This window comes from Phodopus roborovskii, unplaced genomic scaffold, assembly GCF_943737965.1.
Source record: "Phodopus roborovskii unplaced genomic scaffold, PHOROB, whole genome shotgun sequence".
Classification (NCBI taxonomy): domain Eukaryota; kingdom Metazoa; phylum Chordata; class Mammalia; order Rodentia; family Cricetidae; genus Phodopus; species Phodopus roborovskii.
In genome coordinates, this window is record NW_026126541.1 from 3885424 (window position 1) to 3899331 (window position 13908).

General features: G+C 48.7%; 1 pseudogene; it reads right to left on the bottom strand.

The window, feature by feature from the left end:
- Positions 1-1768: 1768 nt before the first annotated feature.
- LOC127233516 (60S ribosomal protein L5-like) lies at positions 1769-6284 on the bottom strand (annotated as a pseudogene).
- Positions 6285-13908: the final 7624 nt, after the last annotated feature.

The window sequence follows — 13908 nt, forward strand, 5'->3', positions numbered from 1 at the left end:
TGAGGAGGTCACAGGTACTGTGGGATGTGGTCAAAACAGCTCTGGTCCCCAGGATGCTCTCTGGTCTCGAGCATCTTCCTGGCAGTGATGAGAGGCTGTCCTAGAAAGAAGAACTAAGTCCTTACAACTTTAGACTCAACTGTAAAGGGCTTGCCTTAAATCTGTGAGGGAGGCTGGGAAAGTATGCCAAGTGCGTACAGGGAGACTGGCAGGTTGGGGTTTCTGTTCCCTTCTGCACACTTTCCTGGCTCCTCTGAGATGCAAGGCAGTGACAGGCACCTGCTGCTCAGTGGGGTCACTACATTGTGGCCCTTGCTTCCCTACGCACTGATCTCCAGGGACACATCTTGTGACGATGCGGTCCCTTCAAGGCAACGGTCGTGTGCAGACTCTTATTCTGCTCAGGATGCGAATGACCATGACACCAGGGTTCTTCCTGCCTCCTTCTGTTCCCTCCATCTTTCTCTTTACAACCATGGTGACTGGGTTTAGGTATTCACACCAGCACTCCACCATGGAGCTTTCTTCCCAGCCCTTCAAGATGAGTCAGGCTCTCCCTACGTTTTCTAGGCTGGTCTTGAATTCACACTGAAACTCAGGCCGGCTTTGGACTCGGGATCTTCCTGCCTCAGCCTCCCAAGTAGCTGTGATTACAGGCCAGTGTCCCCAGGGCCAGCCACAGCCAGTTCTGTCTAGGTCCCAGGAGAGCATGGATAGGAGAGGACAGGCGCCATCCCTGGCTGACATTTCAGATGGTTTGCTTTCCCTGCTCTTGCGTATAGTTACCCGCCCCTGCCTAGGCTCCCCTCCCGTTAGTCTGATCCCTTTCATTGGAACCGTATCTCAAGCCGTGGACTGCCACACCAAACAGAGATCTGAAGGGTGGCGTCACAGTGGATGTCTTCCGGCACATGCTCTTCCAGGGTCCCTGCCACCGTCCTGGTTCTCCAGTAACCAGCAGTCGGGTTAAGCCCTTTCCCCTCTGGAGAGGCCTGTTCATACCCCTGCCCTCTGCTCTCCCAGAATCCTGTGTGTATTTCTGTTGCACTGGCCTGTGTATAACCCCCCCCCCCCTTTCAGTTTCTCCTGAGGCTATGGAGGGAACCGAGTCTATATTTTCAGTACATTATAGTATCTACCATGGGAAACGATGTGTAAGTGTGTGGACAGTGACTGAATGGACGCATGCACAAATCAGAGGAGAAAGGCTTCCCTTGCCCAGCTGCGGAGGCCTGCAGCGCTTCGGAAGCAAGGATGCCAACTTCAAAGTCATGCACTTCCATTCCCTCAGCTGTGTGGCCCGGAAAAGCCACTCGGTACCCCCGAGTCTCACTTTTATCATATGGATAGAACAACCCCATTACACATGGATCATGACCCCCTAAGGGAACACATAAAGAAAAATATTTCTATGTTTAGTGGGACCTTAAAAACATTTCCTTATGTCCCCAAATATGAGAGGATTAATAGTTGCCTAGGTAACCAATCTAGTTATTTTTCAAAGGAAAGAATACAAAGAGGCCAGGGAAAGAAAAATGGGATTTGACATGAGAGCTGGGAAATAGATAAAATTAACCCAAAATATGAGCAAAAAAAAAAATTGCCTCAATGATTTGAATAACAGTCGGAGAGTGGAGGGCAGGCATATTTCACTTGGTTGCACCCCACCTGCTTTGCCGTGCCTTGCTTTTCATTTATTATTTGTTTGTTTACTTATTTTAGCTGCCTGATCAATAATTTATTATCTTAATGGAAAAAAACAATCTTCCTAGAAAACTGCTTTAGTCCTCGCAGCCCATTTCTGAGCTCTGAGGAAGCCTGCCTTCTTTTGAGCTGCCCGATCTTTCTTCTGAGGCAAAGATGTTTTAGGATGGCCCTGCCTCTCCTCGCTGTCTCTCCGGTGGGCGCCTTCCCGGGGACTCAATTCTCTTGGGCAGCAGCATGAGCTTCCGTATACTTCTCCTCCACCACCTCTGGAGCAACGTTGCTCTCTGTGCGTTGAGATAACTGTTTCTCGTAAGCACCTCGCCTTCCTCCATTAGGTACCGCGTGTAGCCTGCAGCAGCAGTCTGACCTGTGATGCTCATTCAGCTCCGCGTTGTCAGAATCAGAACCAGGGAGTCTTTGTGTGCTATGAGGAACGGACAAGCCTCCATCCACGGCTTCTTCGGGGACCCAATACGTCTATTGCCAGCTGTAGTTCGGGCAAGACCTATATCCAAACAACAAGGAGGCACTAGGTTGACTCTCTCTCCACGTTGTATTCATCTCTGATCACCTCCCCTTGGCCTGCATACATACATCTTGTCCATACCAAACCTACTGAGAAGCCTGTGGACCAGCAGCAGGACAGTGCAGTAGGCTGCAGCATAGATTTGTCAGGGCAACTTTCACATCGTACTTTGACAGTTCTTGTGCATACGCTGTGCATACTATCATATTCCTGTGCATGCACTGTGCATACACTGTGCATACTATCATATTCCTGTGCATGCACCTGTGCATACTATCATATTCCTGTGCATGCGCCTGTGCATACTATCATATTCCTGTGCATGCACTGTGCATACTATCATATTCCTGTGCATGCGCCTGTGCATACACTGTGCATACTATCATATTCCTGTGCATGCACTTGTGCATACTATCATATTCCTGTGCATACACTGTGCATACTATCATATTCCTGTGCATGCACTGTGCATACTATCATATTCCTGTGCATGCACTGTGCATACTATCATATTCCTGTGCATGCACTGTGCATACTATCATATTCCTGTGCATGCACTGTGCATACGCATGTGCATACTATCATATTCCTGTACATACGCTGTGCATACTATCGTATCCCCTTCTATATGGGCATGTGTAATCTGGCAGGTGAGATTTGTGTTAGGTACATGAACTATCCTCCTGTATTTGGGTGTGCTGTACTTGTTTTTACCCTAGATAGCCAATTGTTTCCGAGCATAGTAGCCAGTTTTACCTTCTCGCTGCCTTATAATCTAAATAAGTAGCCTTATTCCCGATGCCTTTTCCTTCGGAACAGAAACCCGGGATCACAGCTCCACACAAACCTGCAGGCCCAGCGATGCAGTGGAGGAAAAGGCTGGCTACTTTTGAGTTTTTGATCATTGTTTTTCATTTCTTTTCAGGCCCTGGAGTTTTTACTTTATCTTCAGGTCCTGGTTACTAGCACGAGACCCCCGTAGAATAAAGAAAGACAGGGCTGGAGAGAAAGGGTCCACCACAGGGTCCACCAGCAGCACCCAGCCTCCTCCTCAGTCCATCCTGACCTGAGAGTTTATAAGGTCATTTTTTTTTAATATCACTAGGATATTGTGGTCAATTCCCAGCTCTATTTCATATGAGTCTCTTCTTGAAATGCTACCTTGTGATGTGGTTGTGTAGCTGGACAGGCCCGACTTGTCTTTCAAGGAAGGGGATCTCTGTAGTGACTTAGTAGGTATCAGTCAGTAGTGCAGGGACACTGGGCACTGGGTAAGTTGCTGTCTGGTTACCGAGTTCACCACTTAGTCCCGAATTATCCTCAATGGAAATGCTGTGTGGTGTTAATAGGTTCAGTAATACTTCAACCGAACTTGCCCTAACAGACCACAATTCAGCTGGCCAGTTTTAGTCAGGAGTTAAACAAGGATGTGAGCAACTATTTCTAACACATTTTTAAATTAAATTCCTTATCAAAAGCCTAAACAAACGAACAAAACCAAAAAACCCAGGAGTAATCCAGTTCTGTTTCTACATGTAATGGTTGTTGGAGAAAAGATGTGGGAACCAGCCAGTGTTTGAAGCTCCTCCTCCGCAGCTGGATACAACCACCCTTGATTGGAGCTCTTCGTTATCTCCCCAAGCAGCCAGCATTTCTTCTGCAAACCTACAGAGCATGTTCTCAGTGTCTCAGATGGAAATGTCTTTCTACGGTGCTTTAAAAATGAGTCTCAAACTTTCCTGTTTGCACCACGAGAAAGTAAGCCAGAGAGAGGGCTCGGTTTCTCTCGTGGGTTTGGGCCATTTTTCAGCCTCTTGGAAGAAATATTCTGTGTTATAGATGCACAAAGCATACTGTTTATTAGCAGTGAGCCAACCATCATTCATGTCTCCCAGAGTTTTGTTCAGTCGGCTTCCCATTATGGATTTTGTAGCTTAACACTACCTTTGTGGGTTAGTTGATTTTTATTTCTGTACGGAAATTTATATCCGGCAAAGATTCTCGGAGCTCTTATATTATATTCAAGAAAGACAAAGTGTGTATCTCAGATCTCAACCCGAGGGAAAAAAATTACATTCTAAAGTATTTCTCTTCTCCTGTCAGTTTTCTCCCAGACCCCAATAAATCCGACACCTAGACAGGGTCTTCCATTGTGCTGGGGGTGGCAAGAAAGAGGGAAGAAAAAGCTACCGTGTATGGCAGCTCTTCCAGAAATCCGGCGGACGTGGCACGTGGCACAGAGCACTGGCACTCTCTGGTTGAACTGCGGCAATGCCCAGCTGTTTAAGCGTTTGAAGAAAGCTCCTACATATGTGAGCACAATGGCGTACCGTTATAAAGGGCTCAGCCCTCTAAAGATTCGCAAGTGTCCTAAGCCCCACCCATCCCCCTCACAGGTAACCAGGGCAGGATCCTAACCATCTCTGCCAGTCCAAGCAAGCTCGTTTACATATGTTAAGGAGGCAGGGCTTAAGCAGAGCATGCATGCTTACATGTTTGCAAGATAAATTGATCCAATAAATCATTGATTTGCTTGAGAAAAACTAGGTTTGGTGGACATACTTGGTCTCTTTTGGGTATTACTCCATTGATCTCTATAATCTAAGTTGGAAGACTCCTTGAAAGTGATCAGTGGATCAATATGACTTTTTTCCCTTCCTTTAGGCATAAAGGTAAGGATGACTTAGGTTGCTTTTCTTCCAGAAGGCTCTGTGAGAAAGTCCCACCCTTCTTTGCATTGGGTTTCCTGTCACACCCACTCCTCAGAACCAAGGCACTGAGGTGCCTGCTTCAGTCAGTCCTAACTTAATGTAGATCCTCAGCAATGACCAGGGTGTGTGTGTGTGTGTGTGTGTGTGTGTGTGTGTGTGTGTGTGATTCTCTTTCTCTCTCTCGCTCTGTGTGTGTGTGTGTGTGCGCGCGCGCGCACGCGAGTGTGTATGTACTGGGAGTCTGACCACCATTGCTTTTGTGTCTGAATAGCTTTGGCTGAATGTGATGTTCTTCAAATACACTCTTTCCTTCGGTCAGCGCTGCCGAGCATAGTCCCGTTGTCCTTCAATAGCTGGCGCTGGGGAATCTAATGTCGCTATTCACATCTCTCTGTGTGGATGGTGAGGGTTTTTGTTTGATTTTCCTGCCCGGAATCTGGAGAATAATAACACCCTTGAAGTTCAAAGTTTATCCGGTTATAAAATTTTGCTGATCTGTTTTTACATGTGTACTGTTTAATTTGCAGGCTCAGATCTCTGTTCATACGGGTGTTGTATTCAGTCTGCTTCTTGCGTTTTTTTGTTTTGTTGTGTTTTCTTATGGGGAAAATCTGCAGCTTCGTCCTCCATGACATCGCTTCTCTCAGAGTTTTGGACCCTTTCTTCTGTGGTCACTGAAACATCTCAGATGTCCAGAATTTGGTACCTTACTGACATGTCTTTCGTTCATTTTTTAATGCTGACACTCTCTTGGTCCTTAGTTTTCATTTTTTAACGTCTGCAGTCTCCTTCCTCATATGTTCCCATCTTCTCAGCCTGGAGGTCTTTTTCTGTGTTTGTTTTGTGCCCTAATTCAGCCCTCTGCACCTTCACCCTCCTCTTCGCTCTGGTCACTCACTGAGGACAGAGAGGTCCTGTTGAGATGACATCAGATGCCAGGCTCTGTGCTCACAATCTTCAGTGGCTCCCGCTCAACAGGAAAGGCCAGGCCTTGCACTAACCCTAACCCTTCCAGTTTCACCTGACCCCGTTCCTATTAGCTGCCCCTCCCTCTTCCCCCGCTTTGACTTCCCAGGTAAACTCCTGCATGTGGACAATTGCCCCCACTCTGTCTGGGGCATCCGTGTCTGCTCCTCCTCTGCCCTCTGTGCAATTATTCGATGACGATTTACCAAGGCTCCCTCTTCCCGGCGCTGGCCTCCAGCCTTGCCTTTCCTAAAGTGCGTCCTGCTCCTTAGGACCTGCATAAACATTACTCACACACTTCACTTTGCCACCCCCACCCACTGTCCACTTCCATTCCAGGGTCCCTGACTCACCGCTGAGCCAAGATCTTCCATGCTGCCATTTTCAGTGTAAGTGACTGAGTCACCCAGGAAGGTGGGGTGGTCGGAAAAGGAAGCAACAGGGATTCCCTGGCCTTCTTTGTCCTCCTTCCCTCCCTCCCCCTCCCTCCCCTCCCTCTTCCCCTCCCTCCCTCCTCCCTTCCTCCCTCCTTCTCTCCCTCCCTCCCCTTCCCTTCTTCCCTCCCTCTCTCCTCCCTCCTCCCTCTCTCCCCCTCCCTCTTCCCCTCCCTTCCCCTTCCTCCCCCTCCCTCCTCCCTCCCTCCTTTCTCCCTCCCTCCTCTTCCCTTCTTCCCTCCCTCCCTCCTCCCTTCCTTCCCTCCCTCCCTCCCTCCCTTCCTTCCTTCCTTCTTTCCCTTCTTCCTCTTCTTTCTTCCTCCTCCTTCTGTTTGTTTTAGAGACAGGGCTTCTCTGTGTCGCCTTGGCTGTCCTGGACCTTGCTCTGTAGACCAGGCTGGTTTTGAACTCAGAGATTTGCCTGCATCTGCTTCCCAAGTGTTGGGATTAAAGGCGTGTGCCACCCCTGCCTTGGAGTTCTGCGCTCATGGGGCACTGCAGACAGGCCGATGGAACAGCAGGGAAGAGGCTCACGCACGGTGCACATCTCACTTGGTAGCCCGTGTGCTCCTGTCCCTTGGGCCTTCCCTCTTCACTTACAGAGACTATTATTACGGATGTCAGTCCATATGACCACACTTGCTCAGGCTGCACACGCACGAAGCTGGCCCTGTCCTTACTGTGCCCTCACCAGCGGAGTGTGTTACCGCCATGCTGGGACGTGATCGCTGAATCCCACAGAGCGAGAGTCATGTGCCCAAGGCCACTGGGCACCGAGTGTGTGGGAACTCAACCCCAGCCTGGGTCTGAGCAGGCTTCCTGTGTGGCCGGCGAGAGTTGATAAAGTAGTGCTGGCCAGGCAGGAGGGTGGGGCTACTTCTGTGCAGTTGTGTCTCTAACCCTGGGCAAATGAGCCCTGTGACTTTCGTTGTGTTCGTCGTCAATGCCTCTTTAGTCACACAAACTGCAGATTTTGTCGGTGTAGAGTGTGGGTGGCTCAGTCCCTCCCAAAGCTGTCTGTCCCTCCTTCCTGTGGTCACATAGGTCACATAGGTCACATAGGCCCATGCTGCCCCTCAGGGGATGACTGGAATGTACCAGGAGAACGAGAAAAGGGCTGATTTCTGGGAAGATGCCAGGGCGCGATGGAGATGGAGACGGCTGGGAGACCCAGTGGGGGGCAAGGGTGCCAAGTGCGGAGTTTTTATATCTCGAAACTTCTTTAACCAATAAACAGAACTTCTAACTCTGTGCGTAAACCACAAAGGCATGATTCCCTGAAAATGACTGGACAGAGCTAACGATTGAACAGCATTGTCAAACACATGTGGATCTGGGTGCCACCCTGCTGTCCAGGGAGGCTGTATCCAGAACGGACAAGGTTATGATGCCTTTGCCTTTACCGGTCCCGTCATATGAAGTCTGGCACCAAATGAAGCGTAACTTATCAGGAGACAGGTTACTTTATACATGTATCAGGTCTTCAGTAAGAAATACCAAAAATTTACCAAGCAGGGGGGGGGGTTCACACGCTTGTGGCTTTCCTGGACATGTGTGCCTATCTCTCTGTGTACATACGTGTTTGGGCACTTGAATGGAGTATTTTTGCTTCTGTATGTGGTGTGTGTGTGAGACGGGGTGGGTGGGGTGGGGTGGGGGGTTGTAGTCTGGGAATAAGAAGGGGGACTATCTCGACCTTCATGGGGTGGAAAACTATGACTTTGAACTTGAACCAACCTGACCCATCTATTTATTTATTTATATTAAGTATTTATCATTTATTTAATTTCATTTTGCATTCCAACTAAAGTTCTCCCTCCTACCCCTCCTCCCGCCCGCCCATCCCCATCCACTCCTCCCAACAGGTAAGGGCTCCCTGGGGAGTCAGCAATGTCTGGCACTTTAAGTTGGGGCAGGACCACCCCCCCCCCCCCCCACTGCTGAGCATGGCCTCCCACCGCAGGGAATGGGCTCCAACAAGCTAGCGCATGCACCAGAGCAGAGATAGAGCACGGTGCTTTGACCGACTTTACTCTTGGCTTTTACGCGGTGTCCTGCCGTTCACGTGTATGTGGGCCAGCTGTGAGGAGGAGTAAATGAGGTGGTTACAGTAACCAGGCTGGAATGGTGACTGACACACACTGGCACTCCGTAAACGGTGATAGTGACGGGAGCAGGCTTCATAAAGGACTGAGCTGCTCGTCCTTTGCGGCTTAGCTTTCCCTTCAAGGTCATCTTCAGTCTGGGTCTGGGCCAAGACTTTTAAGCAACTGTTAAACTTATTTATTTTTTTGATCAAGAGACTGGGTTTCCTTAGGAAATTAAGAGTTGGGTTTTTCAGTCAGCCTATTTGCTTTTTTAATAAATATGTATTTAGAATGTTTGGCATTTCATGTGGTGAGCTGTCAACATTTAACCCTTGAGTGCTGTACTTGGATCTGGAGTGTGTCTGAGGTTCTTGGGTTCGAGGCTCCCGGTTGGTGCTGTTGGGAAGTGGCAGAAATGGTAAAGTTGGAACCTAGTGGTGGCCTCCTGGTCATGGAGGGTGCAGTCTTCGGAGACAGCATGTTCTGTGAGGTCACAGCCATGGGACATCACACATTCACCACAGCCCTGAAAGCAATGGACATCACACATTCACCACAGCCCTGAAAGCAATGGACATCACACATTCACCACAGCCCTGAAAGCAATGGAGCCCAGTATTTGTGGGTGGAAACCTGAAAGTAAACCTTTCTCCCAGGAGGTCCTTACTTTCAGGTGTGTATTACATCAAGGGACCACTGGCTAAAGTACTGAGTATCTATCAAGGACTGCATTCCTACTCATTGTCATCATTGTGTGACCACGAATGCCTGCTGTAACATGTGAGTTCCTTTCCAAGAGAGCCCATAATCTTTCGGAAAAGTAAACACTAGAATCCTAGTCTTGGTGGCAGTACGGAGAGAGAGACAGAGAGACAGAGCGACAGAGAGACAGACAGACAGACAGAGAGAGAGAGAGAGAGAGAGAGAGAGAGAGCTTTATCATGAAGGCGTTGCAATGCTACCTGATAAAAATTGGTTTTTCTATGGCAGAAAAACTGGACTTCTATCTGGGAGACGTTAAAGAAAACAAGAAAGCCAAGAGCAACTTGTTTTTCAAAATGCCATTTTACCAGGCGGTCAAAGCTGTTTAGGTACACGAGAATGTCTCGTGTGCTTAAAATTACATTGAGGTCTGTGAGACTCTATCAGAAAAGATTCTTCAGAATTCAGTAATAGGTTGTAGAAAGACGACTGGCTGCTTGCTTTGCCATTTCTATCCTCAGTGGACCGTTTATAATGACCTTTATATAAACTACAACAACTGTTGGGCATTTTTTGCTTAGATCCAAATTCAGAACTGGCTCCTGTGGACCATAGGGAAGCCCTGGGAACGAGCCAGAGGGGTCTGCATTAAGGACTCCAGGACAAGAGCTCTTGTCTGCTTGGCATTGAGTGGGAGAGACCATTTGACGAAAGTCCTGAGTTGTCTTGTGAGCACTCGAGAGTTAGCAGCCCCAAGAAGACAAGACTGGCAGGAATTGTGTCTCATTAAGGGGTGGTAACCATCTCACAGATGGTTATTTTGACCAACAGAGAGTGTAAGCATTATCTTCCAGATGTGATGCCATGCACACAGCTGTTTGCAAATCTTATTTCATCTTCCCATTTTGTGCTGGGCCTGGGGTCATCAATCACCAAGGGAGCCAGCTGTAGCACAGGCCTCATCCCCATGGGAATCTGGGTCATCAGACCAGCAGTGGAGGCCAGTTGTCCACATCTCAAGCACTCACAAGGATGTCCCTGAGGGATCCACAGAACATACTTGTGGTGGAAATAAATGATGTCTTCATGCACATGTTGCCTTCAAGGATAGCCCAATTATGGATATGAAGCCTTCACTACGGAACCGTAAGAATTCCAGATGAAGTGTGCTTTTTAAAAACGCCACATGTGTGGTGTGTAAAGTGATGCCTTCATTCCTATTATCAGAGAGATGTTTAAATAAACTAGCAAACCCAGACACTTCCTGGACACCTAGTCCCTATCAGACAGTCTGCTAAATATAGGCGATAGAACTAAATAGACAGAGTGTTGGAAACAGGTCACAGGGGGCTTTGAGATGCAGCCAAGGATGTCAGAACTTGTTTTCGGGATAAAGAAGTACCTTAGGCTTGAGATTCCAGCCACACCACCTCTGAAGTCCAGCCTTGGCATGGCGTGGCAAGCCCCTGTGACCTCCCCCACACCTAAGCTTGCATTTCCTCTACCACCCACTAGCAGCCAGCTACTTGATACCTTCTGTTCCATGACCTCTGCTGGGGTAGGTCATGCACATCCTACCTGCCCCAGCCAGCCTTTATCTGTCTCCTATGCTGACTTCCCAGTTGGGCCATGTGTCAGCCCCTTCCAAAGCTCTCCGGGAGTATGTGTGCACCTCTTTTCTGTCTGTATGACACCTGGCATGAGCCAGCATCCCGCTCGCATCTGAGGTGGAGAGAGACAGATGTAAGCATGAAGTAGAGAGAAAATAAGTGATTCGTTCTCTGGGGTCTGTGTGTGTGTGTGTGTGTGTGTGTGTGTGTGAGTGTGTGTCCTAGGTATATGAATATGCATGTGTGCATTCTGTGGGTGCATGCACTATGTATGTACATATGCACGTGTGCACTCTGTATGTGTACATGTACAAATATGTGGTGTGTGCCCTACGTAAGTGTCTATGCATGTGTGCACCATTTGTGTGTTTCTACTAGGTTCTGCTAGAGAGGCTGTCGAGAAGGGTAGAGATGTCACCTGCACAGCTTAGGGTTCTAGGGCCACGAAAGGGTCCTTGCGTTCCTGCATGTCAGGTGTCTGAGCAGCAGGCTTATTACCAAGAGTGGATGGGGGGGGGGTCACAAAAGCCGTTTCTCTCCAGCAATATTGTTTTCATCCCTTGGTCATGATGGGCAACGTCTGCTTCATTTTGTGAGTGGATGAAAATAGCAGTGGGCGGAGGAAGGGCTTGAGAGGAAAATGGCGGCAAGCAAACCCCCGCCAGTCAGTGATGTAGTATGAACTAGTCTTACCCCAGTCAGATGGCGCTGAGATCATTTCACTGGAAATCAACCTCGCTAATTCAAATAAATCCCTTCTCATGAACTGCTTTCAGTTTTGCGTTTCCGCCCTCTCCTCCCCGGCTTCCAGTGTGAACAAATATCTCTACTCCCTTCTGTTTTTGAAGCGTCTGGTCCTGAGGCAAACTAGACAAAAAAGAATGGTTTTATTCTCCCATATTCCAAAAATAACTTGTTTGTCTTGAGGGTGCAGAGTGGATGCTCTTATCCTACACTATCGATGCCTGTTGTTAGGAGGACTTCTGCCACTTGGTGGTTATTTATCGATGAAATGCAGGTGACTCATCCATGCTGACTGCGGTACAGACAAATCCTTTCAATGGAGATCTCTGTGTGTGTGAGTGTGTGCCACCATGTAGTGTTTGCCTGTAGAGAAAGCATCCCTGAAAATGAATGGGCACCAGAGGTGTACAAGTAATGCTCAGAACTTGCAACAAGCCCAGCTTGGTGTTATAAGCACAAATCTCAGAATTGAAAACTGTCACATGGACTAAAGAAGGGATGGGGTTAATGACATTTACATTATAAGGGGCACCTGTGATGTCCAGCAGGGAAGGAAGGAGAGAAGCTATTCCCTCGGCCTTTTTATTTATTTATGTATTTATTTATTTATTTATTTATTGTGCTGTGCCAGGATTAGGAACTGGGCCTTCAGCCCCTCTATTCAGCTTTCGGCTGAATAACATGAGATCCTCGGAGAGCCGTGCTTAAGTGCAATGCTGAGCTATTTGCGCAACAAACGTAACAGAACACGCTCACCTGCTAGGCTCATCGATGGAGCTAATTCCAGCTCTCTGAGGTTGGTTTTACTTGTCATCATCTCTTTAACGGCTGAGGGCGATTAGGGCAGGCAAAGTCCACAAGCGAAGAGTTAACCATGAAAAATCAGGGAATGCAAAGGGCTTGTAACCGTCTGTGACGTTCTCGAACTGTGGCATCCCTCGGCACTAATGCTTGGCTCCTGTGTATGAATGGATGCTGGAGAAGTCACTTCTAGGCTTTCTGGTGTCTGATACCGTAGAATAAGCGTTACCCAGCCCCTCCGAGGACAAGGTGGCCTGAGTGGTGTGTGTGATGCATGTCATAGAAACCACAGCACAGGAGCCGGAGGGGCTTTAGCCCACATTTACAGACCAAGCTATCCATCAACAGGAAAGCCCCGGGGCACAGACGTAGGGATTGTCACAGCTGCTGGAGCTCTGCCACTTTTACTCTCCAGAAAGCCAGCAGTCAAGACCTGTCCAAAAAAACGATGAAGAAATGGGCATGTCTCTCCCTTCCCCTCAGCCCCACCCATTCACTCAGGCCATCGAGTCAAAGCTGAGACAGGTTGGTGGGCTCCGTTCCTTTCTGTTCCCCTGGCTCTCTCAAACCCAACACGTTAAAATATTTGCAGTAAATACAGTCTAATACCGCCTGTGCACTCTGGTTCTGAAAGATGTGTTGGCTGGCCATCTGCTCGTCTCCCTGAGCAGCGGCACAACGTCTGTCTTGTCTCCTGCTTATCGCTTCTCTGTCTCCCACACTGGTGGATGTATGCAATGGGTATGTGAGACACTTGGAGCTGGAGCCGGCAGGCAGCTGTTTGAAGAGGTGGGCTGCAGCTCTGTGAACCAGGAAGCCTCTGCAGGCAGGACTGACCTTAACCTGATAGGTCAGAAAGCCGAAGCCAGAATTTGGAGCTGCATGTGCTACCGCCCTCCCTGCAAGTCAAGTCAGGCTAGTCCTGGCTATAGTAGTAGCACAAGCACACAGTGTAAGAGGAAGATGCTGAAGAAACAGGGAAAGTAGAAGCTAGCATCTTCCCCAGCTCGATAAGTCAGATTTCTATTCTGAGCCTGGATAATGAACTGGATCTAGAAAAGTCCCTCTGCAAGGGGTTTCTCTCCCGGTCTCGTGTGTGTGTGTGTGTGTGTGTGTGTGTGTGTGTGTGTGTGTGTGTGTGTGGGTGTGGGTGTGGGTGTGTGTGTGTGTGTGTGTTCATTTTTTATCAGAGGAAAATGAACTTGAAGGAGCCTCTGTATTATTTTTCTATTAAGGCCAATTTTACTTACTCAGTTTGCCTGAAAGAGGCTGTAATCAGGATTGAAAGCAGTTGTCACAGGAAACTAACAAGCTAACAGTTGATGAGTTTACTTAGGGGAACAGTCCCTGGCTGTGTGTGGCTTGGCCTCCCTCCTCCTTTGGCAATCATTTATCAGACCCTGGGAGGGGAACCAGGGCTCCGGAGCATTTTCCAGGGCGTCAGGAATGCAAGGTGGTGTCAGTGACGGGAGATCAACGCTGGAATTTCGCATTTGCTACCACAGCAGCTGGAGCGAGTGGTTTCATCCAGACGACAGCGTCCGGGAGCAGGGCGCGGCCATCGTGCAGGCGGGCGGGCGGGCGGGCGGGCGTGGGAGCCGCGGCGGGGGCGGGACTTCT